Genomic DNA, 26,235 nt, shown 5'->3' with positions numbered 1-26,235 from the left:
TCAGAATTGAGGCCCCAAGAAGACTCGAAGGGCCAAGAGGTGCAACGTGAGGCCACACACTGTGGCTCAAGAGATGCCAATTAAGTTGTACTCAGTAGAAAATGCCATGGGAAGCAGTGAAATCATTTTTCACTGTTCCAGAAGGATGCGACCAGTCATTCCATGTAACACTTCCATTCAATGGGAGAATTATCCACTGCAAGGCACAACGGTGTACAAGATGAAAAAAATAATCACACCATCTGCATATCTCGACATAAAGCAACTAACTCATAATCTTCCTCACTGTGCACTGTCACAAATAGATTTATGCGGCGGGTGGCTGTTCTCTTGCTTATTTCCTGAATGAGACAAACTTTAATATTTTTACAGGACTGCAGGCCCACAGTTTATTGTAGCATTTTTCACCTGATAATGTCTTCCAGTTGGAGATATCTAAAGGCCAGGTTTTCACTCCGCTGCACATATAGAGACAGAAAGATGCCGAAACAGCTAATGCATATGTATCTATGCAAGAGGAGCCGTACATACATCAGTTACACCCAGACAGCTGTCAGCAGAGAAGCACAAAACATTTTCTCTTAGAAATCCAGACAATGTGGTTACAATCACTGGAATTAGAGAGTGAAAAATGTTACAATAACGGGAGATGTATTGTGCATATGACATTTTTATGTTGATAGATGAACAGAGGGAAATGGGACTTTCACACAGAGAGGAACTAATCTGGCACCATGGTTCGTGATTTGTAGCTCAACACTTTTACTATTTCTTCCAACTGCTAAATAAAAGGGGACACTTAGCAACACCTTGTACAGCAAGCCCCCAGCAGGATCAACCTCTCGAATGATCACAAAAAGAAAGCAGAAAATGCTGGGGGTCCAAAATGATCATCTTTCAAACTAAGAAAATTGGGCAAATATTTAGTTCAATGAGCCCAATTCCAATATGCAATTAATATCATGGTTAATTCATGTGTTGACTTTGGTCTATCTCCTTAAGGAGGCCAGGGCAGTCCTTGCCTTCAAATTTGATTAATATTAAACTAGTTTCATCTCCCATGCTTTACACCATTCATCCATTGAATACTTTTTGGGTGTAATTTTAACTTTAGGTGTTCTTTTTCCAATATTTTTATTAGTTTTATCATATAAATGTTACATAGGTACAAGAGAATAAAAGAGAATATTAACAAATCTTAGCATAATACAGGTGATATATGTAACATTAAAAAGAAATGGAAAAAAACATTAAACTACTATTCTACTTATCTAACTCCACCCTACAGAGGCTATTGGCTCTTAGGTGTTAAACGGGCAAAAATTGGGAAAGGTCACATTATCATTTACAAGTTTTATTAGCCTTTTGTTCGGGTGCCTACCTACATTTTGCTCATACCAAGCCCGAAATGTTGATTATGTGTCTTTATCTTTGCTACATAAAGTACATTGTTTGATCTGCTAAGTTTCTCCAGCTTTGCATTTTTACTTCTATTTGCCTTTGTCCTTTAAGCAGTTCAGGTTCTTGAACTTTCCCTTGTTACACAAATCAGGGACCACTCCAACCACAAGATCACAAGACATAGAAGCAGAAGTAGGCCAATCGACCCATTCAAGTCTTCTCCGCCATTCCATCTTGAGCAGATCCATCCATCTGACTCAGTCCCACTCCCCGGACCTTTCCCGGTAGCCTTTGATACCTTGACTAATCAAATTGCTGCTTTAAATACACCCAACAACTTTGCTTCCACAATCGCCTGTGGCAAAAAGTTCCTCAGACTCATGACCCTCTGGCTAAAGAATATTTTCCACATCTCTGTTTTAAATTGACGCCCTTTTATCCTGAAGTTGTGCCCTCTTGTTCTAGACTTCCCTACCTTGGGAAACAACCTTGCCATATTCACTCTGTGCTACACCACAAAATCTTAGTCTGCTCTAGTTACTTTTTTTGCACAAGGATATTTATTTTTAATTCCATGAAGTATTCTATTGTTGTGGTTTATAGTTTTTTTTAACTAAATGCCTGTTCAGCTCCACCATGTAAGAATTTCAGTGAATGGCAATGAACACATTATCATTAACATTGTACTGCTTGGATGGGCATATCCTAGCTGGATTAGAAACTGTTGCTGCTTGGTCTCTGTGGCTTGGCAGCTGCTTAACATCCTCTTTAGGAGAGGGTGATAACATAGAAAGGAGGTGTCTGCTCTGCCATTCAATACGATCATGTCTGATCATACGATTTACGAATAGCGTCACATTCTTCCTTGGTTTAACCCCTCCCTGTGGTGCGTGTCTGCCTGGAAAAGTCAATAGCCATAATTTGGTATAGGAAGTCCATGCTAATTTTTATAATTCCTGGGTGAAAGAATTAGAGGGCAGATAAAGGGGGGGGGGGGGGGGGGCGAAAGAGAATTATCACCCAAGAGGCACTGGAGTTAGAACTCAATGCTTGGAGCAGCAGTTTAGACAGAGGCTCTCCACATTTAAAAGGGGGTTGAATAAGCACTGATACATGCCATATCCAGCGAGGCTCATAGAGTGCTGGAAAGTACGATTAGTCTTAATAATTCTTTATCGGCCAGTACAGATGGTCTGAGTGGCCTTCTGTTGATAAATATTTATCATAAAGGTAATTGCAGCCATTGAGCTCCAAGAACTAATTGTAGCTGAAAAGCTAAGATCATTCTGTTCCCTCATTTTGCTTAATTTAATAAACATAGCTCGAGTGTGAATACTTCTAGCAAAGAACCTTGTAAATGAATTACGTTCCACGCATACACTGTATTTTTTCAAATTATCACCCATCCTTCGGGTCTCATCACTTCTAGTGTGTAAGGTCAGACATACATTTTAAATTCTTGACCATGTCACCCTGAAATTATTTGTTACAATCACTCTAATGTGAACTTTCCTCATGTTATCTGCCTCCCTGAGGTTAATTCTCTGTTGTGTTCAGCATCACCACACTGCCATGAACCCATTGCCATGATCACTTCACTCTAGCACTGCATCTTCAGGTGATTTCTTCTCTCTTTTACAGGCCTACTGTTGAACTAGCTGTGATGGATTCAGGCAGCAGTTCCAAGTGAACAATGCCCATCCTTCCAATGCCACCCAGTCAAGTAAGCACAGTGCAAATCAAGTCAGGTTTATTGTGTCATCTAATTGCTCAAGTACAACCCGATGAAACGGTGTTCTCCAGTCCTCGGTGCAAAACAAGCAGACACACAACCAGACATAACACACAAATAGGCATTATGATATTGCGCCCATTAGTGAAACTTGGTTGCAGGACGGGCAGGACTGGCAGCTCAATGTTCTGGGCTTCTGTTGCTTTGGACATGATAGAACAAGGTGATAAAAGGGCATTGCCCATCAGGTGTGCTCAGGCAGGATGGACCAGAGGATTCACCTACTGAGGCTATGTGGAAGGAGCTGAGGAAGAGGAAAGGTTGTATTATAGACAGCCCAAAAGTCAACAAGAATTGGAGGGGCACATCTGTAGAGAGATAGCAGACAGCTTCAGGAAACACAAGGTTGTGATAGTAGGGGAATTTCAATTTTCCACATATTGACTGGGACTCTCATACTGTAAAAGAGCTGGATGATTTGAAGTTTGTCAAAACTGTTCAGGGAAATTTTCTAAATCAATATATAGAGTTACCAACTAGGGAGAATACAATTTTGGTACTTCTATTCGGGAACAAGACAGGACAGGTGACAGAAGTATGTGTTGGGGAACATTTTAGGTCCAATGATCATAATATCATTATTTTCAAGGGAATAATGGAGAAAGATAGGTCTGGGCCTCGGGTCGAGATTCTAAATTGCAGAAAGGACAACTTAGAGGAAATGAGATAGGATCTAGAATGCATGGATTGGGATCAGTTGTTTTCGGGCAAGGATGTGTGAGGTAAATAGAGAACCTTCAGAGGTGAATACTGAGAGTTTGTATGTTCCTGTTAGGATTAAAGGCAAGGTTAGAAGGCATAGGGAACCTTAGTTTTTAAGTGATATTGGGGACCTGGTTCAGAAGAAGAGAGAGATGTATAGCAGGTATAGGCAACATGGAGCAAACTAGGTACTTAAGGAGTATTTTAAAAACTGCAAGGAAAACCTCAAGAAAGAAATCAGGAAGGCTAAAATAAGATATGAAGTTGGATTGGAAGATAATGTGAAAGAAAATCCTAAGGGTTTCAACAGGTATATTAAGAGCAAAAAGGATAGTAAGGGACAAAATTGGTGCTCTTGAAGATCAGAGTGGACGGCTTTGTATGGAGCCAAAAGACTTGGGGGAGATCTTAATTTTTTTCATCAGTATTCAGTCAGGAAACAGGCACTAAGTCATGCAAAATAAGGAAAATGAGCAGTGAGGTCATGGAACCTATACAGATTATAACGAGGAGGAAGTGCTTGTTGCCTTAAAGCAAATAAGGTGGATAAATCCCCAGAGCCTGGCAATATATTCCCTCAGACCTTGAGGAAGGCTCGTGTAGAAATTGCAGGGGCTCTGACAGAATATTTTAAATGTCCTCAGCCATGGATGTGGTACCAGAGGATTGGAGAGTTGTTTCGTTGTTTAAAAAAGGCTCCAAAAGTAACTCTGAAAATTATAGGCCGGTGAGCCTGACATCAATGGTAGGCAAATTATTGGAAGGTGTTCTAAAAGATTGGATATCCAATTATTTGGAAAGCCAGAAACTGATTAGGCTTTGTGAGTGGTAGGTCATTTTTACCCAAACTTATAGAGTTTTACGAGGAGTTACCAGGAAAACTGATGAAGCCTGTGGATGTTGTCTACGTGGACTTTAGTAAGGCCTTTGACAAGATCTCACATGGGAGGTTAGTCAGGAAGGTTCAGACGTTAGATATTCATGGTGAAGCAGTGAACTGGATTTGACAATGGCTGATGGGAAAAACCAGAGATGATTGCTTCCCAGACTGAGGCCTGTGACTAGAGGTGTGCCTCAGGGATCGGTGCAAGAACCGTTGTTGTTTGTCATCTGTATGATAATGTGGTAAATTGGATAAGCAAGTTTGCAGATGACTCTAAGATTGGAGGTGTTGGGGACAGAGAAGAAGGTTTTCAAAGCTTGCAGAGGGATCTAATCCAGCTGGAAAAATGGGCTTAAAAATGGCAGATGGAATTTAATGCAGACAAATGTGTGGTACTACATTTTGAGAGGAAAAACCAAGAAAGGACATACATGGTAAATGGTAGGACATTGAGGAGTGCGGTAGAACAGAGGGATCTGCAATACAGATACATAATTCCCTGGCAGTGGCATCACAGATAGATAGGGTTGTAAAGAGAGCTTTTAGAATATTGGCCTTTATAATTCATTTGCATTCTACGCATATTCAACAACATTGTATAGTACATCTGTCGTTTGAAGGGGGAATTCTGTAAGATTCGCCTGTATGTATTTAATGAATTGTGTACACCGATGTTGTTGGCTCTGGACTTCCTGTCTCACTTTAAAAGCGTGACCATGGAGTATTCTGGTTGCCTCTCCCCTCTAACGTTTCAGAATGGAGGGGCTCTAAAATCAAAACCCATATACTGCCTCTCCATACTGAATATCAACCGCCCCCCCCCCCCCCACCTCTCTTCCTGATCAAGAGCAGGAGGTACAGGACAGCGGACCAAGATTTCATAAAGTCTGAAACACAAGGACTACTTGATGAAAGTATCATCGAACCTAGCGCCAGGCCGTGGAGAGCGCATAGTAGTGGTCAAAGGGGAAAACAAGTCCAGGCTAGTATTGACTATAGCCAAACTACTGGACACATACCCCCTCCCTCAAATTTTGGACATAAAAAATGATATTGCGCAGTATCGGGTCTATTCGAACATTGACCTGAAAGGTGCCTATCAGCAGCTGCCAATCCATTCCGAGGACCATCCATATATGGCATTTGAGGCTAATAGTCATCTCTATAAATTCCGCAGGGTTCCTTTCGGTATCACTAACATGGCTTATATCTTACAGAAGCAGGTGGACAGAATGGAGGATGAGTATGGGTTGAAGGCTACCTTCCCCTACATTGATAATTTTACCATCTATGGCCATATCTTTGAACACCATGATCCCAACCTCCAGAGTTTACTCCATCCGACAAAAGCCCTGAACCTCACTTATAACTCTAACAAGTGCGTGTTCAGGACTAAACGTCTGGCTATCCTTGGCTACGTGGTGGAGAACTGCATCATTGGCTTTGATCTCGATACGATGCGCCCCCTGTTGGAGCTTCCCGTTCCCAGGACCACAAAGGCTTTGAGGAGATGCCTGGGGTTTTTCTCATATTACACCAAGTGGATCCCTCAATACACTGATAAGGTTTGCCCTTTATTAAAAGCCACTAATTTCCCCCTCTCAGCTGAAGCCCAAACAGCTTTTAACTACCTCCGGGATCATATTATGAAAGCCCCCATACATGCGGTGGATGAGAAATACCTTTCCAAGTGGAAAGCTACGCTTCGGATGTAGCCTTGGCTGCTACCCTCAACCAGGTGGACAGGGGCTGCATTTTTTTCTTGGACATTACAAGGCCACGAGCTCCGGAACTCATATGTGGAAAAGGAGGCTCAAGCCATTGTAGAAACCATGAGGCACTGGAGACATTACCTGGCTGGTAAGAAATTTATGCTCCTCACTGGCCAGTACTCGGTCACATTCATGTTTAATAATGTCAAGAGGGGCAAAATCAAAAATCGCTAGCTAGAGAATCAAGCTCTCCACCTACCATTATGAAATTGCCTATCAGCCAGGAACCCTTAATGACCCTCCAGATGCCTTATCCAGAGGAAGCTGTGCCTCTGCACACATTGGCCAACTGCGGTCTCTGCATAATGAGCTCTGCCATCCAAGGGTTACCCACAAGGCTCATTTTGTCAAGGCGCACAATCTCCCTTACTCCATTGAAGACATTAGGGAAATGACCTTGTCTTGCCAGGTCTGCATGGAGTAAAAGCCACACTTCTACCGCCCCGTGAAGGTGCACCTGATCAAGTCATCGAAGCCCTTCGAACAGCTCAGTGTTGATTTTAAGGCACCTCTCCCCTCCACAAACGGGAATGTTTTCTTCCTCTCAATCATTGACGAGTATTCCCACTTCCCGTTCTCCATTCCATGTGCAGACATGTCAACTTCGTCAGTCATAAAGGCACTAGATTCCAATTTTCGCTATATTCATAGCAACCGGGGCTCAACCATTCATAAATACAATAAATAAATAAATATTAGTTCACAAATTTGAGAGTCTCCGATGGTTAGTGTGAGCTTGTGGTTGTTCCACATTCTCACTGCTTGTGGAGTAAAAGCTGTTTCTCAGCCTCGTGGTGCTGGCGCTGATCCTCCTGTCCTTTCCCCAATGGGAACAGCTGAAAGATGCTGTGTGCAGGGTGGAAGGGGTCCTCAATGATTTTGCGCACCTTTTTCAGACAACAATCCTGTTAGATGGCATCGATGGGGTGGGGGGGGGGTGAAAGGGAGACTCCAGTAATCCTCTCTGTCCCTCTTATGGTCCTGTGTATTGACCTCCAATCCAATTCTCGGCAGCAACCATACCATACTGTGATGCAGCCGGCCAAGTCACTCTCAATCAAGCTCCTATAGAATGTTGATGTAACGATGCTCCGTAGCCTTACCCGCTTCAGTCTTCTCAGGAAGTGCAGTCGCTGTTGCACCTTCTCGACAAGTGAGGATTCGTTGAGTGTCCATGAGAGGTCAGTAGTTAAGTGAACTCCAAGGCACTTGGTGATCTCCACTCTCTCCACTACAGAGTTGTTGATGTGTAGTGGAGGATGGTCACTCCTGGTCCACGATCATCTCCTTTGTCTTGTCCAAATTGAGACTCAGGTTGTTACTTCCGCACCACATCACAAGATTTTCCACCTCTTCTCTATAGTGTGACTCCTCGTTTTTGCTGATGAGGCAGACTACCGTTGTGTCATCTGCAAACTCATGTCATCAGACTCGAGAATGATGCAATTCATCCAATCAATGAGATGGACATTGACCCAGTACATGACATCTCTTTCTTTATCACTTTAGAAACATATTCAAATGTACCTTTAGACCAAATGGCTTCACAATTGAATACATCCAGTATACGGCACACTTTTATACACTCACCTATGTTGGCCATGTCACTTCACTGTAAAAGTGAACCTGAGGTTACTTGACAAACCAACGCAAATATGGTTACAAATTTCACCATATTTTATTGTTGCTAAGCAAAGCGGGAGAACTCTGTTATTGCCATATGCAGCTAGTCTCACCACAAGGGAGTCTGCCGCATAGCTCACAATTTGCGTATTTACAAAAGTAAATACGAATGTCTTTTACTTATGGAAAAGTCTGTTTGAATGCTCTGGAAAGCTGGAAGTTTGTCACATGTTTCTTAGGATTCATTTTACCAGGTCATGTCCCTTACCCAATGCTTAATGGCCTTTTGCTATCTTTGCCAAATGAGGGGTTGTTGTTATTCTTCACAATCAGCTTTCGCCTTGCAGATCATCCACATGCGCCATGGAATGCTCTCTGCCTCTCTATTTTGTCACTACTTTAAGACTCACAATCTTATCACAGCTGCTATACCTATTTCCACTACTTTAGGTGACTTTAGGAATTTGTCATTCACTGGTCATTAATAAATAATGTGGAAGTTTGAGGCCTGCGGAAAGATTCCTGGTGATTTCCATTTTCACATACCGTCACTCAAGCAGTAGGTGCCTAGAACTTCTTCCCAGATTGGTAACAGTAAACATGTTTTATAGTCAAATCAGCACGTTATATGCTACAGCTAAAATACTGCATGTTCCATTGACTTCAATGGAATTAAATTTGAAAACAGTGTAAATACTGAGGAAGCTCAGTGGCATAACTAGTAGAGTTGCTTCATCACAGCTCCTATGAGGCAGGCTCGATCCTGACCTCCCACACTGTCCATATGGAGTTTGCATGCGTTCCCTGTGACTGCATGGGTAGTTTCCTGAAGCTACGGTTTCCTTCCACATCCCAAAGCGGAGCAAGTTGCTTGGTTGATTGGCTCCTCCAAATGGGCCCCTAGTGGGTACATGGATGCAGAATTCAGAGGGAGTGGAGAAGAATGTGCAGAGAATATGGGATTTCCCAGTAGTTTAGGATAACCATAGTGGGTGATAGATGGTTAGCATTAATCTGGTGGGCTGAGGGCCCTTATTCGGTGATGTCTAACTCATTTATAATTAGAACAAAGTACAGCAAAGTACAGGCCCTCCCTCAGCCTTCGATGTTGTGGCAGCCCACGTATTCCTACAAAAGAATACTGAACCTTTCTGACATCATAACCCTCCATTTACAGCATCTTTCATCCTTGCACCTATCTAAAGCCTCTTTTCCACTGGCACCCTGTCCCAGGAATTAAATGGGAATTTCCTGGAACAGGGTCCAGTGAAAAAGGAACACTGCCCGAACGCCAGCATCAAATAACATCATTTCATGCCGGGGATTAACCGCCTTTATCCCTACACAATATCTCCAGCGTTTGCTGGCACCGGCATGCCAATTAAACTAGTGGAAAAAGGACAACTTCCATCCATTCCATTTGAAGGGACATGCTCCAATCAGTGGAAAAGCAATTAGTCTTCCAGCTAAGGGAGGCCCGGCATAAACGGCACAAAGGGCTTCCTATCCTGGGACACTGCACAGCGAATTAACTGGGAAGCCAGTGGAAAAGGGGCTTAAGAGTCTCTTAAATGCCCCTAATATTTCAGCTTTCACCACCACCACCCCTGGCAAGGCATTCCAGGCAACCACAACTGTGTATAAACAATTTTTTTTTAAACATTTTGTTACATGTTACACTTTGTTACATGCTTTTAGTCATCCAGAGATTTGAATCGCAAATGAGAAATCCATAATCAAAATGAACAAGAAAACATCTGATAATTCAAGTGTTATATTCCAACATTGTACCTATGTTAAAACTCTCTGATGTTGAACTGGACAGCTCAGATGACGCAATTCTTCGCCTGGTGTTTAGGTGAGAGATGAAGTTGTTTGAAAATGGAACCTTTCTTCTGCCAAAACAATGATCGGACCCATCTCAACGTCACATCCTCACACAATGTAGATTTCTGAATTGTCAACCTAGATTATATCAAACTGGAAAGATGCAGAAAAGATTCACAGGAATCTGGAGGGCTTCAGTTATTAGGAAAGAATGGGTAAGTTGGTTGGTGCTTTTTTTTCCCCCAGAGCTGAGGAGACGGAGATGAGACCTTACAGTATATAAAATCATAGAATACTACAACACCAGAAACAGGCCCATCCAATCTATACCAAATTATTATTCTGCCTAGTCCCATTAACCTGTACCCAGTCCATACTACCCCCAACCACATTCATGTGCTTATCCAAATTCTTCTTAAATGTCAAAATCGAGCCCGCATTCACCACTTTAGCAGGCAACTTGCTCCACGTTCACCATTTCCCGCAAGAAGAGAATGTTCCCTTTAAACATTTCCTCTTTCACACTTAAACCATGTCCTCTTGTCTCATCTACCCTCAGTGGAAAAAGCCTGCTTGCATTTACTCTATCTCTACCCCTCAATGTGGAAAACCACTGTAATGTATAATTATCTGGTCATCCATACCTATTGGCCAGTTGTACCTGTGGCTCCTCTCCACAGGCTCCTGTATAAAAGTGACTGTTCCTCAGCCCCCTGCAACTCAGTGTAGAACAACCAAACAGTAGGGATATGCTACGTTCTCAAGTGAATTAAAGCCTATTGGTTTCTCCTCAATAGTCTCCTGAGTGATTGATGGTGCATCACTCGTAATTTTGTCTTCTGAGTGGGATAAATAAGGCAAATGGACACAGTTGGTGAGTTTAACACGAGAGGACAGATATTTAAGGTGAGAAGGGAAAGGCTTAAAGGGGACCTGAGGGGCAAATTGTTAACGTGGAGGTTGGTGGATATGCGAAATGTCCTTCCAGAGAAAGTGGTATAGTTAGGTATGTTGAAAAGATGGGTAAGGGATAGAAATGGTTTAGAACTTTAGAAGGATAAAGGCCAAACACAGTTCAAGTTCATTGTCACATTCTGTAAATCACAAAAATCTGTAGACCCCGTGGATGAAGTAAAAACACAAAATGCTGAAGAAACTCAGCAGGTCAAACACTTTTTTATGTACCAAAGGTAAAAATACATAACCGGCGCTTCAGGCTTGAGCCCTTCATCAAGTTATGGTAGAATGTCAACAGGTGCCCAAACAAAATGATGGGGGGGGGAGGAGGGGAGAAGGGAGGCAAAGCCTGGAGGTGATAGGTGGAGAAGGGAGGGAGGGGACAGCAGCGGCCAGGGGGAGGAGGGATGGCTGTGTGAGTGGAGGGGCAAGGGAGAATTGGAAAAACTGGAAAGGGGGGAGATGAAAAAAGGCAAGCAGTTTAGCAGAAATCAGAGAAGTCAATGTTAATGCCATCTGGCTAGAGGGTGCCCAGACAGAAAGTAAGGTGGTGTTCCTCCAATCTGCGGGTGGTCAGGGTGGGATAGTACACAAGGTCATGGACAGGCGTGATAGCATGGGAGTGCAACTCAGAATTGAAATGGCTAGCTACTGGGAGGTCTCTGTTACTGTTGGAGAAGGAGCAGAGGTGCTCAGAAGGGTTCATTTTGAGAGTTGTCCAGCAAGTCAACTTTACAATGCACTCAGCAGCGCAAAGTTGTAAAAAGATCAATAATATACAGCACACAAAAGTTCTGGAGATACTCAGCAGGTCACGCAATGTCTATGCGAAGTGAAGGATAACCAGTATTTCAGGCCTGAATCTTTCATCATGGTAGGAGCAAAGAAACAATAAGAAGCTGGGGAAAGGGGGGAGGAGAGGGAGGAAGAGGAGCACAGGCTAATGGGGAAGAGGTTATAGGTGAATGCAGGTGGGAGTTTAGAAGAGAAAAAAGCTGAGAAGGGAAGGCGGTAGCTCTCTGATAGGAGAGGGAAGGGAAAGGGGTGGGAGCTGGAGGAAAGGGATAGGGAAAGAGAGCGACTCAAAAGGGGTGTTTAAAAGAAACTGGAGAATTCTATGTTAATAGTGTCTGGTTGGACTATGTCCAGATGGAATATTAGGTGTTTTTCCTCCCATTACATCTCTCCATAAAAGGAGGGGAGAGCATACAGTTCCTTGGCATGCAGATAAAGGATGACCTAACCTGGACTCACAACATCTCCTCATTAGTCAGCAACACGTGCACCAGCGCCTACACTTCCTAACAAGATAGAGGAGGGCAAGGCTACTGACCCCGCCTCCCCCACACCCCGCAACTTGACAACATTTTGCAGGAGCACACCATTGTGTGGGACGGTAACTGCAAAGCATCAGAATGGAGGTCTATACAGAGGATCATCAAAATGGCCAAGAAAATAATTGGGGTCTCTCTTTCCTCTATTGACAACATTTACATGGAACGTTGCTTAAATACAGCTCTGAGAATAACAGAAGGCCCTTTTGTATTTGCCAGCTACGCGAGATAAACCAGGCATATGAGTCGATGATCAAACAAATTCCTTTTCCTACTCTCGCTTCCGACACTGGGGAGCAGCTCCCACAGCACACTGCTCCATCGATAACACAGCGACCCTCTTTGGTCGGGGAGGGGGGGGGGTCGGGGAGGGGCGGCTGGTGAGCCATTGTCATTGTATTTGATTATGTGCCTTGTCCAGCATACAAAAGGCACTTGTGTGTGTATATATATATATATATATATATATATATATTTATATATATATATATATATTTATATATATATATATATATATATATATTTATATATATATTTTCTTCAAGATTGGTGAGTGGTATGACTTCTGAGGGGTGGATTGTATTGAGAAGGTTCATGGGGGGCGTGGCAAGATGGCGGAGGGAGCGGACGTGCCTTCCCAGTCTCCCCCAGGCAGTTATATTTTAAGAATATTTCTTTTCTGTTAAAAGTCTTTGTTTTGTTTATCAATTGTTTTTAGTTTAAAATGGCAACAAAGATTAAGGAAAATAGAGTTCAAATACAGAACAAAACTACACTCTCCGACTTTGGAAGAAACTCGGCCTACTTGTCCAGACAGAACCACGGAGTCAAGGCTGGAATCTTCTTAAGAACGGAGCTCATTAATTGGACTGTCGGATAAGCTGGCCTTGGACACCCCTTTGAAAGATGATGATGAATATTGATTTGAAATGTTTTATGAAGATAAATTGCAGTAATTCGCATTGGTTGCCCGTGAGTTTTAAAAATCCAGATAACATTAAAGTTTATTAGTGATTTTTTTTTGGATGGAATATCGGAAGGATGAACTTATTATCTATAAATACAGAACAAAATTACATTCTTTGACTTTGGAAGAAATTTGACCTATTTGGCCAGACAGAGCCGGAGTTGGTGCTGGAATTTTCTCAAGAACAGAATTTATTAAAGTTGATTTCGGACTCCTTTTTGAAAGATGGCGACGAATGTTGATTTGAAATATTTGAAATATTTTCTGAAGATAAACATATATATGGAACTCCTTGACCTGCAATAAGGTTTATCAGTGATTTTTTTTGGATGGAATATTGGAAGAGTGAATTTATTATCTGTGAGTATGCATACATTGCAAACAGATTTTAATAGTTTTGAAAAGGTTTTTTTTTAAACTAAACAACAAGATCAGTTTAATATTGAGAAAATTGGAAAAAACGGAAACTTTATTAAATTTGGAAACTCAGTAGAAAGAAACTATGAACAAGATTGATGATTTATAAAATTAAAGTCGAAGGAGCAATGACCAAGAAGAGTTAAAAATTTTGAATAAGTTTTTCTTGAAAATAAACAATAATTTCAACTTAACATTGAGAAGATTGACAAAGTGGAAAATTTGATATTAAATTGGGAAACATAGAAGAAAGAACTTATGAATAACATTGATGCTTTAGAAGATCAAGACCGAAGGAATTATGTTCAAGAAAATTTTAAAAGGAATTATGTTCAAGAAAATTTTAAAAGATTTGAAAAAACTTTTTTTGAAAGTAAGCTACAAATTCAACTTGAGACTGAGAAGAATGGAAGATTCGGTGTTGAACTGGGATGTTCAGAGGTGTTTTAATTCAGTGGATGAAATTCAGGAAGACTTGAAAAAAAAATGTTTAAAAAAAACTTTTATTGATTGTAAACAATGTTTAACTCAGTGTTGGGAGGGTGGAAAGGGTGCAAAATTTAATATCAAGTTTGGATTTTCAAAAAAAAGAGTTTATGAATAAGATTGGTTAAATTGATGGACTGGGGTTTTATGGATATAAGAAATGATGATTTTTCGGTTTATACGTGTATTTTGTCTGCCTGGGGGGGGGGTGGGGGGGGGGAGGGGGTGGTACTTATACCACACCCATTTGGGTTTTTGGGAATTAACCACCACAAGGTGGTTTCCTAAGGGGTTAGGGGAGGTGGGGGGGGGGGTGAAAATTTGAAAATTATTTAGTATCTATTATGTAATATTATACTGAGAAGGTTCATGGTTGTCATGCGACACCACTGCCCACTAGCAGGTCAGAAGGCACACTACCTGCCAATCAAGGTTTGGCCCCGCCCTATCCATTAGTGCACATCTTGCTGTTGGCTAATTTAAATTCCTTTGTACTTGGCTTGGGTCATTGGCCTTTGTAATCAACTTAATCTTGCTGGCACTGAGCTATTGCATCCCTGTAAATTACCTGGGCTGGACCCCCCAGCACTCCACGTGTGCTCAGTTCTTCCTCTTTGCCATCTTCGAAGGACTACCTTCCTTCACTCCAGGCCTAGAACCGTAGAACGGTGCTGGGGAAATCATGTACACTATTAAAGAGTTGGGAGCGTTTTGATTCATGTCTCTTGTATCATAGAGCCATGCCTGCAATGAGTCAAGGTGTGGCAGGTATCGTATTGTATTTTTTCCTTGATTGTTGTATGTACCCAATTCATTGTGTGTGTGTGTGTGTGTGTGTGTGTGTGTGTGTGTGTGTGTGTGTGTGTGTGTGTGTGTATTTTATCCCTGGTGCGATTTTCCCACATTCATCTATAAATTGTGTGTGTTATTCCCATTACCATTTTCCCACATTTGTCTTGTAAATAAAATCATTTACTACCAAAATGTGTTCAGAGTCCTTGCATCGCGTAAATACAGCTCAAAGAATAATAGAAGGCCCTTTCCGTCCAGCAGACAATATCTTTGATTTACCACGATCAAGAAGGAGGTTCAGGAGCCTCAAAATCAGAACTGCCAGGCTAGGAATTAGCTTCTTCTCACAGGCTGTGAGATTGATGAACAATTAAATCACCCCAAAATATATGTGTGTGTATATAATTTATTTTAAACTATGCCTTTATGTATATAGGTGATTATGATGTACTGTATTATGTGGTTATACTGGGTGGGTCACGTCTCCAGAATGGAGGACCATCGCCTTCCCAAGATCATGTTATATGGCGAGCTCTCCACTGGCCACCGTGACAGAGGTGCACCAAAGAAGAGGTACAAGGACTGCCTAAAGAAATCTCTTGGTGCCTGCCACATTGACCACTGCCAGTGGGCTGATATCGCCTCAAACCGTGCATCTTGGCGCCTCACAGTTCGGCGGGCAGCAACCTCCTTTGAAGAAGACCGCAGAGCCCACCTCACTGACAAAAGACAAAGGAGGAAAAACCCAACACCCAACCCCAACCAACCAATTTTCCCCTGCAACCGCTGCAACCGTGTCTGCCTGTCCCGCATCGGACTTGTCAGCCACAAATGAGCCTGCAGCTGACGTGGACATTTACCCCCTCCATAAATCTTCGTCCGCGAAGCCAAGCCAAAGAAGAAAGATTATGTGTGTATGCTGTTATCCAGAGAAACGGTTTCATCTGGTTGTATCTGTACAGTCAGATGATAATAAACTTGGACTGGGAATTTGTGGGTAGCCTCGGTTTGGCAGATCACTATGGTTCAGGTGCCTAATGACTGCAGAAAAGAAAATTTTGGAATCATTCTTGAACCTTCTCCCTGGTGAGAAGAGAAAGAGTGTGGATGGTGGGTGGGATGGGTCCTTCAGAATATCAGCATAAAATGTAAATGGAGGGGATTGAGATGTGGGTATACAAGTGATGTTCTGAGCTAATTTCCCTTTAATAAGAATAATAGAGGGTTTTAAATGTGTGGATGGGAAGGGTTCGAATGTAGTGGAGAAAGTTTGCATAGGTCAGAACAACATTGTGGGCTGACAGAACTGTTCTGTGCTGTAATGTTCTATGTTCTTTTGCACCTTCTTCGGTAGAAATTCCTGTACTACACAATGATGCATCCAGCAAGGATGCTTTCAATGGTGCCCCTGTAGATGAGAGATATAAGGGACATGCTTAGCCTCCCAAGAAAGGAGCAGTGTTGATGTGTTTTCTTGACGTTGGTTGGTCTAGGCCACCTCACTCGAAAGGTTTACTCCCAAGAACCTGAAGCTATCTCATGTGTCCACTTTATTGCCGTGGATGTGGCCTCTTTCCAGCCCTGATGTCTATTATCAGCTCTTGTGTCTCACTGATGTTGAGGGAGAGGTTGTTATCTTGGCACTTGGCCATTCGACTCTCAATCTCCTTCCTGCATTCCATTTCATCATATGATAGTGGGCCAACATAAAAAATGGTGACACTGCCAGAACTGCTGTAACAACCACACACACAATACACACAACTTAATATTCGCGAAGAAAAAATTAAAATATAAATTATTTGGGACGAATTACTCAATTCTACAATAGCACAGCCTGCAGGAAGAAGCCATTTCCCAGCTTGACAATCCTGATTTTGATGGCCCTGTACCTCCTTCCTCATGGTAGGAGGCCGGAGATACTGTGCAATGATGGAAAGGGTTCTCAAACCACTTCCTCCCTGATAAAGCTCTCTCTCTCTCTGTCGACATTCCTACTGTTTACTGCAAGAGCCCTTCTCCGTTTGACATCATTGACCACCGCCAGTGGGCTGATCTCGCCTCAAACCGTGCATCTTGGCGCCTCACAGTTCGGCGGGCAGCAACCTCCTTTGAAGAAGACCGCAGAGTCCCCCTAACTGACAAAAGACAAAGGAGGAAAAACCCAACACCCAACCCCAACCAACCAATTTTCCCGCATCGGACTTGTCAGTCACCAACGAGCCTGCAGCAGACGTGGACATACCCCCTCCATAAATCTTCGTCCGCGAAGCCAAGCCAAAGAACGTGCGTGGTGGTTAACAAAAAGCTATGACAGCACCAGCGACCAGCGACCCTGGTTCCAATATGGCGCTGTCTGCCAGGAGTCCGTACATTCTTCCCATGACCTATCTGCGTTTGCTCCAGTATCCCGCTGCCCTCCAATGGTCAGGTTAATCGGCTGTAAAGGGGGCAGCAAGGGTTTGGTGGGGCTTTCTTTTATGCTGCTCTGTTAAAAGAAAAGTTAAATCCCAAAATGCATCACCTGTTATGAGTCTGCCTATATAACTGCTGCTGCTCCTTCTTCACTACCCACATCAAGACTAATGGGGAGTGAAGAAGGAGCTTCTTTGGCTTGGCAAGCCAAGCCGAAGCCAAGCCAAAGAAGCTCCTCCTTCACTACCCTTCTTCCTTTGGCTTGGCTTCGCGGACGAAGATTTATGGAGGGGGTAAATGTCCACGTCAGCTGCAGGCTCGCTGGTGGCTGACAAGTCCGATGCGGGACAGGCAGACACGGTTGCAAGGGGGAAATTGGGGGGTTGGGGTTGGGTGTTGGGTTTTCCCTCCTTTGTCTTTTGTCAGTGAGGTGGGCTCTGCGGTCTTCTTCCAAAGAGGTTGCTGCCCGCTCCCCACATCAACACTAATTTGCAAGTTATCCCCTCAAACTACATTCACATCCTAGTTCTTAACCAGAAGCAAGCAACCTTGCTAAGCAACCTTAGTAAATACAATCCCCTTCTCCCCATCTCAAAGATTCATGGGGTGAACACAACTTCCCACCAACTTCGACTCAACCCAACTTGCCTGGGTGGGTGGGAGATAAAGCTCACTTGAGAGCCTCCAGCTCGCATTGGCCGAAAGGCGCGGCGAGTCAGCCAGAGGCGGCCTCTGATTGCTCCACTCTGCTGTCCATCACACCAGCAGGTCCGGGTTTCCGGGCCCTGCTCCTGCCGCAGAGGCGCCGGGGCCCTGCAGTTGCGCGATGGTCCCCCCCTCCGCCCCCCGCCCTCAGGTGACTGTGAATGAATGAATGCTGCGGCGCGGGTTCGCCGGGCAGATGAAACAAAACCATCAGTCGGTACCTTTCCGATGTTCTTATTCCAACGTCCACTTCCCCTCCCCGCTGCTGGCCGACGAGTGCGCATGGGCAGCCGCCGGCAGGGAGATGGTTGCCGCAACTCTGTCGCCCCCTGTCGCATCTCAACGGCAGCTAAAAGGACAACCTCCCATCAACAAGTTGCAGTGATGTGCTCCTTTCTCATCTCCTGGGGGGGGAGGGGGGGAGAGGGGGGGGGAGAGGGAGGGGGGGAGGGGGAGGGGGAGGGGGAGGGGGGAGGGGGGGAGGGGGAGGGGGGGAGGGGGGAGGGGGGGAGGGGGGGAGGGGGAGGGGGAGGGGGGGAGGGGGAGGGGGGGAGGGGGAGGGAGGGGGGGAGGGGGGGAGGGGGAGGGGGGGAGGGGGAGGGAGGGGGGGAGGGGGAGGGGGGGAGGGAGGGGGGGAGGGGGAGGGGGGGGAGGGAGGGGGGAGGGGGGGAGGGGGAGGGGGGGGAGGGGGGGAGGGAGGGGGGGGGGGAGGGGGAGGGGGGAGGGGGAGGGGAGGGGGAGGGGGGGAGGGGGGAGGGGAGGGGGGGGAGGGAGGAGGGTTCTGGGGCCACATCAGTAGCTAGTTTGGACACCCCTCGCCCACCAGAAGTACTCAGCAGGTGGACTGAGAACTTGGTCAAGGTTTGAGCAAAGAAAAAGCAGGCAGAGCCAGAATTGAGGAGGGGGAGAGGGGGGGGGGTTTGAATGGAGAAGGTGGAGGGGTGGGGGAAGGGGGAAGTAATGGTCAGGATGAATGAAGAAGGGTGGAGGGGTGGGGGAAGGGGGAAGTAATGGTCAGGATGAATGAAGAAGGGTGGAGGAAGGGAAGGGTGGAGGAAGGGAAGGGTGGAGGAAGGGAAGGGTGGAGGAAGGGAAGGGTGGAGGAAGGGAAGGGTGGGGGAAGGGAAGGGTGGGGGAAGGGAAGGGTGGGGGAAGGGAAGGGTGGGGGAAGGGAAGGGTGGGGGAAGGGAAGGGTGGGGGAAGGGTAAGGGTGGGGGAAGGAGGGTGGGGGAAGGAAGGGTGGGGGAAGGGAAGGGTGGGGAAGGGAAGGGTGGGGGAAGGAGGGGTGGGGGAAGGGAAGGGTGGGGGAAGGGAAGGGTGGGGGAAGGGAAGGGTGGGGGAAGGGAAGGGTGGGGGAAGGAGGGGTGGGGAAGGAGGGGTGGGGAAGGAGGGGTGGGGAAGGAGGGGTGGGGGAAGGAGGGGTGGGGGAAGAGTGAAGAAGGGGTTGGGGGAGGAGCACATTGGGTGGATATGGAGTAGAAGACAAAAGAAGCTGAGAAGTAATAGGGGAAGAGATAGTTCTCTGAATGGAGAGGGAAGGGAGTTCGGAGCTGGAGGAAAGGAGACTGAGGGATAGGGAGAGAGAAAGAGAGAGAGAGACATGGTCGAGACCTAATGGAAACCAGAGAAATTGATGTTAATGCTGTCTGGTTGGGGAAGTTAGTTAATCTTTGGGTATTAATTTGGAGATAGTCAAATGGATTCAACAGTGGCTGGAAGGAAGGTGCCAGAGAGTAGTAGTAGATAATTGTTTGTCAGGATGAGGCCAGTGACAAGCAGTGTACCTCAGGGTTCGGTATTGGGACCGTTGCTGTTTGTCATATATATTAATGATCTGGAGGATGGCGCGGTAAATTGGATTAGTAAATATGCAGATGATACTAAAATAAGGGGAATTGTGGATGATGAAGAGGGTTTTCAAAGATTGCAGAGGGATTTAAACTGCTTTAGAGTAGTGGGCAGAAAGATGGCAGATGGAGTTTAATGCTGACAAGTGTGAGGTGCTTCATTTTGGAAAGAATAGTCAAAGCAAGACGTGTGGTAAATGGGAGGACATTGAAGAATGCAGTGGAGCAGAAAGATCTAGGAATAATGGTGCATTGTTCCCTGAAGGTAGGAGTGCATGTGGATAGGGTGGTGAAGAAGGCCTTTAGTATGCTTGCCTATATAAATCAGTGCATAGAATATAGGAGTTGGGAAGTAATGATGAAACTACAAGGCATTGGTGAGGCCAAATTTAGAGTAATGTGTGCAGTTCTGGTCACCAATTTATAGGAAGAATATTAACAAGATAGAGAGAGTGCAGATAAGATTTACAAAAATGTTGCCTGGGTTTCAGCATCTGGAATACAAGGAGAGATTGAGCAAATTAGGTTTTTGTTCCTTGGAACATAGAAGGCTGAGAGGGGATTTGATAGAGGTGTTTAAGATAATGAGAGGGATAGATAGAGTTGATGTGGAAAGGCTTTTCCCATTGAGAGTAGGGGAGATGGATAGAAGAGGTCATGGGTTGAGAGTTGACGGGCAAAGGTTTAGGAGTGACATGAGGGGGAACTTCTTTACTCAGAGAGTAGTTATTGTGTGGAATGGGTTCCAGGAAAGGTGGTGGAAGCAGGGTCAATTTTGTCATTTAAGAAAGAGTTGGATAAGTATATGGATGGGAGGGGGATGGAGGGATATGGGCAGTGCTGGTAAGTGGGATTAGAGGAGGGTGCTTGGATCAGTGCAGACTAGAAGGGCCAAATTGGCCTTTTTCCGTGCAGTAATTGTTATGGTTATAAAAACACAAATGCTGGATGAACTCAGCAGGTCTCACAGCATCAATAGGAGGAGATAAAGATAATATATAATGACATTTTGGGCGTGAGCCCTTCTTCAAGGTATGGGAAGAAGCAGGCATAAAAGAAATGGCAGGGAGAGGAATTCAGACCAACAGACAAAAGGTGATAACTGGATATGGTTTAGAGGGCAGAAGAGAACAAAGGTGAAAATTGATAGAGGAAGGATGAAGTACTGAGGTAAAGGAGACATGGGGGGGTGGGGTGGCTAACAGAAACCAGAGAAGTCAATGTTAATGCCATCAGGTTGGAGGGTGCCCAGATGGAATACGAGGTACTTTTTTTCAGACATACAGCACAGTAACAAATATTGTTTAATAATGGAAAAAGTTACGTATGTTTTGTGTGATAATTATAATTTTTTTATTAATAAGTGGTCATTATATTCAGAATATTTACATTTCAATTTACATTGATTAGATCTTAATGTGTATATTTAAATTTAAAAAATTTTTTTTTTTCTTTATGGCTCTCCTTTGGAGAGTTGGCTGAAGGGGGGGTTCTTTTCTTTTCTCTTTTTTTATATATATATATATAAAATAACATTCATGTTTATGGTTAATTGTTGTATATGTCATATATTATTTGTTTTTTGAACGAATAAATAAAGTTTTTTTTAAATACAGCACAGTAACAGGCCCTTTCGCCCCACAGGCCCTTTCGCCCCACAGGCCCTTTCGCCCCACAGGCCCTTTCGCCCCACAGGCCCTTTCGCCCCACAGGCCCTTTCGCCCCACAGGCCCTTTCGCCCCACAGGCCCTTTCGCCCCACAGGCCCTTTCGCCCCACAGGCCCTTTCGCCCCACAGGCCCTTTCGCCCCACAGGCCCTTTCGCCCCACAGGCCCTTTCGCCCCACAGGCCCTTTCGCCCCACAGGCCCTTTCGCCCCACAGGCCCTTTCGCCCCACAGGCCCTTTCGCCCCACAGGCCCTTTCGCCCCACAGGCCCTTTCGCCCCACAGGCCCTTTCGCCCCACAGGCCCTTTCGCCCCACAGGCCCTTTCGCCCCACAGGCCCTTTCGCCCCACAGGCCCTTTCGCCCCACAGGCCCTTTCGCCCCACAGGCCCTTTCGCCCCACAGGCCCTTTCGCCCCACAGGCCCTTTCGCCCCACAGGCCCTTTCGCCCCACAGGCCCTTTCGCCCCACAGGCCCTTTCGCCCCACAGGCCCTTTCGCCCCACAGGCCCTTTCGCCCCACAGGCCCTTTCGCCCCACAGGCCCTTTCGCCCCACAGGCCCTTTCGCCCCACAGGCCCTTTCGCCCCACAGGCCCTTTCGCCCCACAGGCCCTTTCGCCCCACAGGCCCTTTCGCCCCACAGGCCCTTTCGCCCCACAGGCCCTTTCGCCCCACAGGCCCTTTCGCCCCACAGGCCCTTTCGCCCCACAGGCCCTTTCGCCCCACAGGCCCTTTCGCCCCACAGGCCCTTTCGCCCCACAGGCCCTTTCGCCCCACAGGCCCTTTCGCCCCACAGGCCCTTTCGCCCCACAGGCCCTTTCGCCCCACAGGCCCTTTCGCCCCACAGGCCCTTTCGCCCCACAGGCCCTTTCGCCCCACAGGCCCTTTCGCCCCACAGGCCCTTTCGCCCCACAGGCCCTTTCGCCCCACAGGCCCTTTCGCCCCACAGGCCCTTTCGCCCCACAGGCCCTTTCGCCCCACAGGCCCTTTCGCCCCACAGGCCCTTTCGCCCCACAGGCCCTTTCGCCCCACAGGCCCTTTCGCCCCACAGGCCCTTTCGCCCCACAGGCCCTTTCGCCCCACAGGCCCTTTCGCCCCACAGGCCCTTTCGCCCCACAGGCCCTTTCGCCCCACAGGCCCTTTCGCCCCACAGGCCCTTTCGCCCCACAGGCCCTTTCGCCCCACAGGCCCTTTCGCCCCACAGGCCCTTTCGCCCCACAGGCCCTTTCGCCCCACAGGCCCTTTCGCCCCACAGGCCCTTTCGCCCCACAGGCCCTTTCAGCCCATGAGGCTGTGCCACCCTATTACACCCAATTAACCTACACCCCAGATATGTTTTGAACCGTTGGAGGGAACTGGAGTCACTAGGAAAAACCCACACAGACATGGGGAAAATGGACAATCTTTACAGACAGCAGGGGATTCGAACCACGATCCCGATCATCGGTGCCGTAACAGCGTTGCACTAATGGCAACGCTAACCGTGTCACTCATTTGTTCCTCCAATTTGCAGGTGGTCTCAGTCTGGCAGTGCACGAGACCATGGACAGACATGTCGGCAAGGGAATGGAGCAGGAAATTGAAATGGGTGGCCCTTGCGAGATCCACGACAACATTGCAGTGGACAGAGCTGAGGTGCTCAATGAAGCAATCAGCCAGTCTGCACATAATCTCTCCAATGTAGTGGAGATGACCCCTGGAGATTCAGAAGGTGAAGCATTGCTTCACTTAGAAGGACTGTTTGGGGCCCCAAAGGATTGTGAGGGAGGAGGCGTAGGCGCAAGTGTAGCATTTTCTGCGGCCACGGGTAGGTGTGAGGAGGCCATTAGTGGGAAGGGAGGAGTGGTCAAGGGAGTCACAGAAAGGAAGATGTGTCTGGTGGAGGGACCATATTATAGGTGGTGGAATTTGATAGTTATTTAAAACAAAACAACTGATGCTATAATCTGAAACAAAATCTAACACGATGAGGGAACTTAACCAGTTAAGACGAAAGAACACTGGCGTCTCTAGGGGGTCTGGAGAGTGTAGACCACAACAGGGACACCATCAGATGGGATGACACCAAAATGACTGTCTATAAAATGTGCAGTGTTTCCCTGTAGTCTCTGTAGTTACTTATAACTAAAAAAACATTTTTTGTAAACAAAGCCTACGTGTATCAATATGCCTACAAGGCTAAAACTCTGCTAATTTACTTTTTGAACCTTCTAATGTGCTCTGGTTGGAACTGTCATAACCCAATTACAATGATGTGGTTTCGTCTGAACACGCTGTTGTTTTCGTTCCTGGTGATGTTTTTATGGTTGCTACTTTTGTCAAATATTCTAGTGTTTTAGTTACAATATTGTGGTAATTAGTATTTGTGAACAATTTCCAAGTGACATTAGTACAAAAAATATTACTCACGATTCTGTTTGGTCTGGAATGGGAGGAGATCCATTGGGGGAAAGGGAGGGGTGACACCAACCCGAGTGACGCCACAGGAAAAGATAAACCAGACAGTTTTTCAAATCAGTAATACTTCATCAGAACTGGGGGGGGTAGGGGGATGGAATAAAACTGCAGAGCTGAAACAAAAGCAAAATGTTTAAAAAACTGAGAAAAGGTCACTGACCCCAAACTGTGACTGGCTTCCCTTTCAATGGACGCCGCTTGACTGGCTGAGTTCTTCCAGCATTTCTGGTTTTCATTCTGTTTAAGTGATGAAAGATATTGGCGTGCATACTTTTGGCCAGAATCCCTTCTCTTCAAACTCATACTATGAGAGGGAGAGTATACGAACTCCACATATAGCACTTGTAGTGTGGATTGTAGAGGGTTATGCGGTCTCTCCATCTGGAACCTGGTGGGGATGTGGATTGTAGTGGATCACGTGACCTCTCTGTCTGGAGCTTAGTCAGAAGCCACATCACCTGCTCTCCCCAACCATTGGTGCACACCTGTCCATTTGCCCCTTTTAATCACCTAGTGATTACCTGAGCCAGACCCTCCTGCTTACAATACATAATGTCCAACATGTGCAGTAGCTCTTGAGCCCTCAGACGAATCCTATTCCACTCCAGGTCACCAACTATGGACAATGCTGGAGGAGTCATTGGTAAGGCGTGCACTACACAGAGATCGGGGCTGTTGGATAGCATTGGAGCCATGCCCATATTAAACAAGGATTAGTGGGTAGTGTATTGTAATCCTTGGTTGTTATCAGTCTATACACAGTTGCTAATATCAATGGTGTTAAGTCTGATGTTATTGGGTTGTAGTATGCTTGAAAGTCTGTACACAGTTATTAGTATCGGTAATGTCAGGTCTGACATGACTGGGTTGTAGTGTGTATAAGTGTAAGCAGTAGTTAGTATTGGTGGTGATAATTCTGCTGTGACTGATTAAATTGTGTTTTGTGATTGAGATTACTAATGTGTGTTATCTCTATTGCAATCCCCATACAAGTGCTTTAATTAAGATCTTCCCGTGTTCAGCCTGTTTCTACACTCAATGCTCTTTGAACCTCCCAAACTTTTCTCTTCTCACACAACACTGCTTCATCAACCCAGATTCAAATCTTAACATTTTTGGGTGCTGTATATGTGGAGTTCACGCCATCTCGAGGTGCCCTGGATTTCTTCCACATCCTTATTTGGTAACCTACAATTGGCTCTGGGTTTGTTAACAAAGCAGTCAAAAAAAGGGCTGCCAAACTACTGGGGAATAAGATTAAGCAAATGGGACTGAGCTGAAAACTGCTGCAGACCACAATGGTCAAATAATCCCCTTATGTGTTGTAATAAATGTGCTAAGTTTTTTAAAAATTTCTCAACTTAGATAAAACACCAGTTTAACAAAACAGGAAGTTAAGCACTTCCAAAAATTTAGCAATCTCCCAGTAAGAGAGCTTGTATCTCTGTAGCAGTACAGAACACAAAAGTGCAGTAAAAACTTAGAGGTCATGCAGAAGGGCTTGAGCCCAAAATGTCGACTGCCTTTTGTGGTGGTACACCACCGGCCTACTGCAGGGGACAACTTCTGTACCTACAGGAATGTACCGCCGGCCTACTCCAGGGGGCAACCTCTGTACCTGCAGGAGTGTAAGGGGACAGGACAACATCAGTCGGCCTGAAGGGATCAAGCCCCACCTGGTCGGGTGTCAATCACCCTCCAGGATATAAGCCTGCGCCGGCCTCCCGAAGTCTCACTCAGAGTTACTGCAGCTACAGCCTGCCTGGCTCTCTGGAAGTCTTTGTGGATTAAAGCCTGTTGTACAGTCTTTACCTTGTGTGTGTCTGATTCTGGCCAATAGCGCACCACACCTTTTACTTTCTATGGGAGTTGCATGATCTGCTGAGCTTTGTGTGCTGGACTACAGACCCCAGCATCTGTAGATTTCTTGATTATCATCTCAACAGTGGTGTCTTTTCTTCGGAAAGGTGGTATCCTCATCAAATACTCTTCAAAATTATCATGAACTACCCAAAGTGAAATATTATCCTTTGCAGTATGGGCTAAAAATGCAATTCACCACATACAAAAATTATTTTTATTCAGAGAGAGGGAGAGTAAAACACGAATGGGTGGCATGCTAGCGGCTAGCGCAATGCTGTTACAACACCAGCGATTGGGACCGGGGTTCAAATCCTGCACTTCTGAAAGGGTT

The 26,235-nt window shown here is 45.6% G+C and overlaps 1 protein-coding gene across 4 annotated transcripts in view; it reads right to left on the bottom strand.

Moving 5' to 3' along the window:
* The window catches only part of LOC138739602 (cohesin subunit SA-2), a 154,601-nt gene extending 136,185 nt beyond the window's left edge, over positions 1-18,416 (bottom strand). For 3 of the 4 annotated variants that reach the window (XM_069891959.1, XM_069891961.1, XM_069891962.1), the window contains exon 1: positions 18,295-18,416. The gene's annotated coding sequence lies outside the window, so the exon portion shown is untranslated. Of the gene's footprint in view, positions 1-9,964; positions 10,154-18,294 lie in introns of all 4 variants that reach the window. The other variant, XM_069891960.1, reaches the window with a different exon arrangement.
* Between the last annotated feature and the right edge of the window lie 7,819 nt (positions 18,417-26,235).

Source organism: Narcine bancroftii, chromosome 7 (assembly GCF_036971445.1).
Source record: "Narcine bancroftii isolate sNarBan1 chromosome 7, sNarBan1.hap1, whole genome shotgun sequence".
NCBI lineage: Eukaryota > Metazoa > Chordata > Chondrichthyes > Torpediniformes > Narcinidae > Narcine > Narcine bancroftii.
This window is presented reverse-complemented; position numbering and strand designations above follow the sequence as displayed.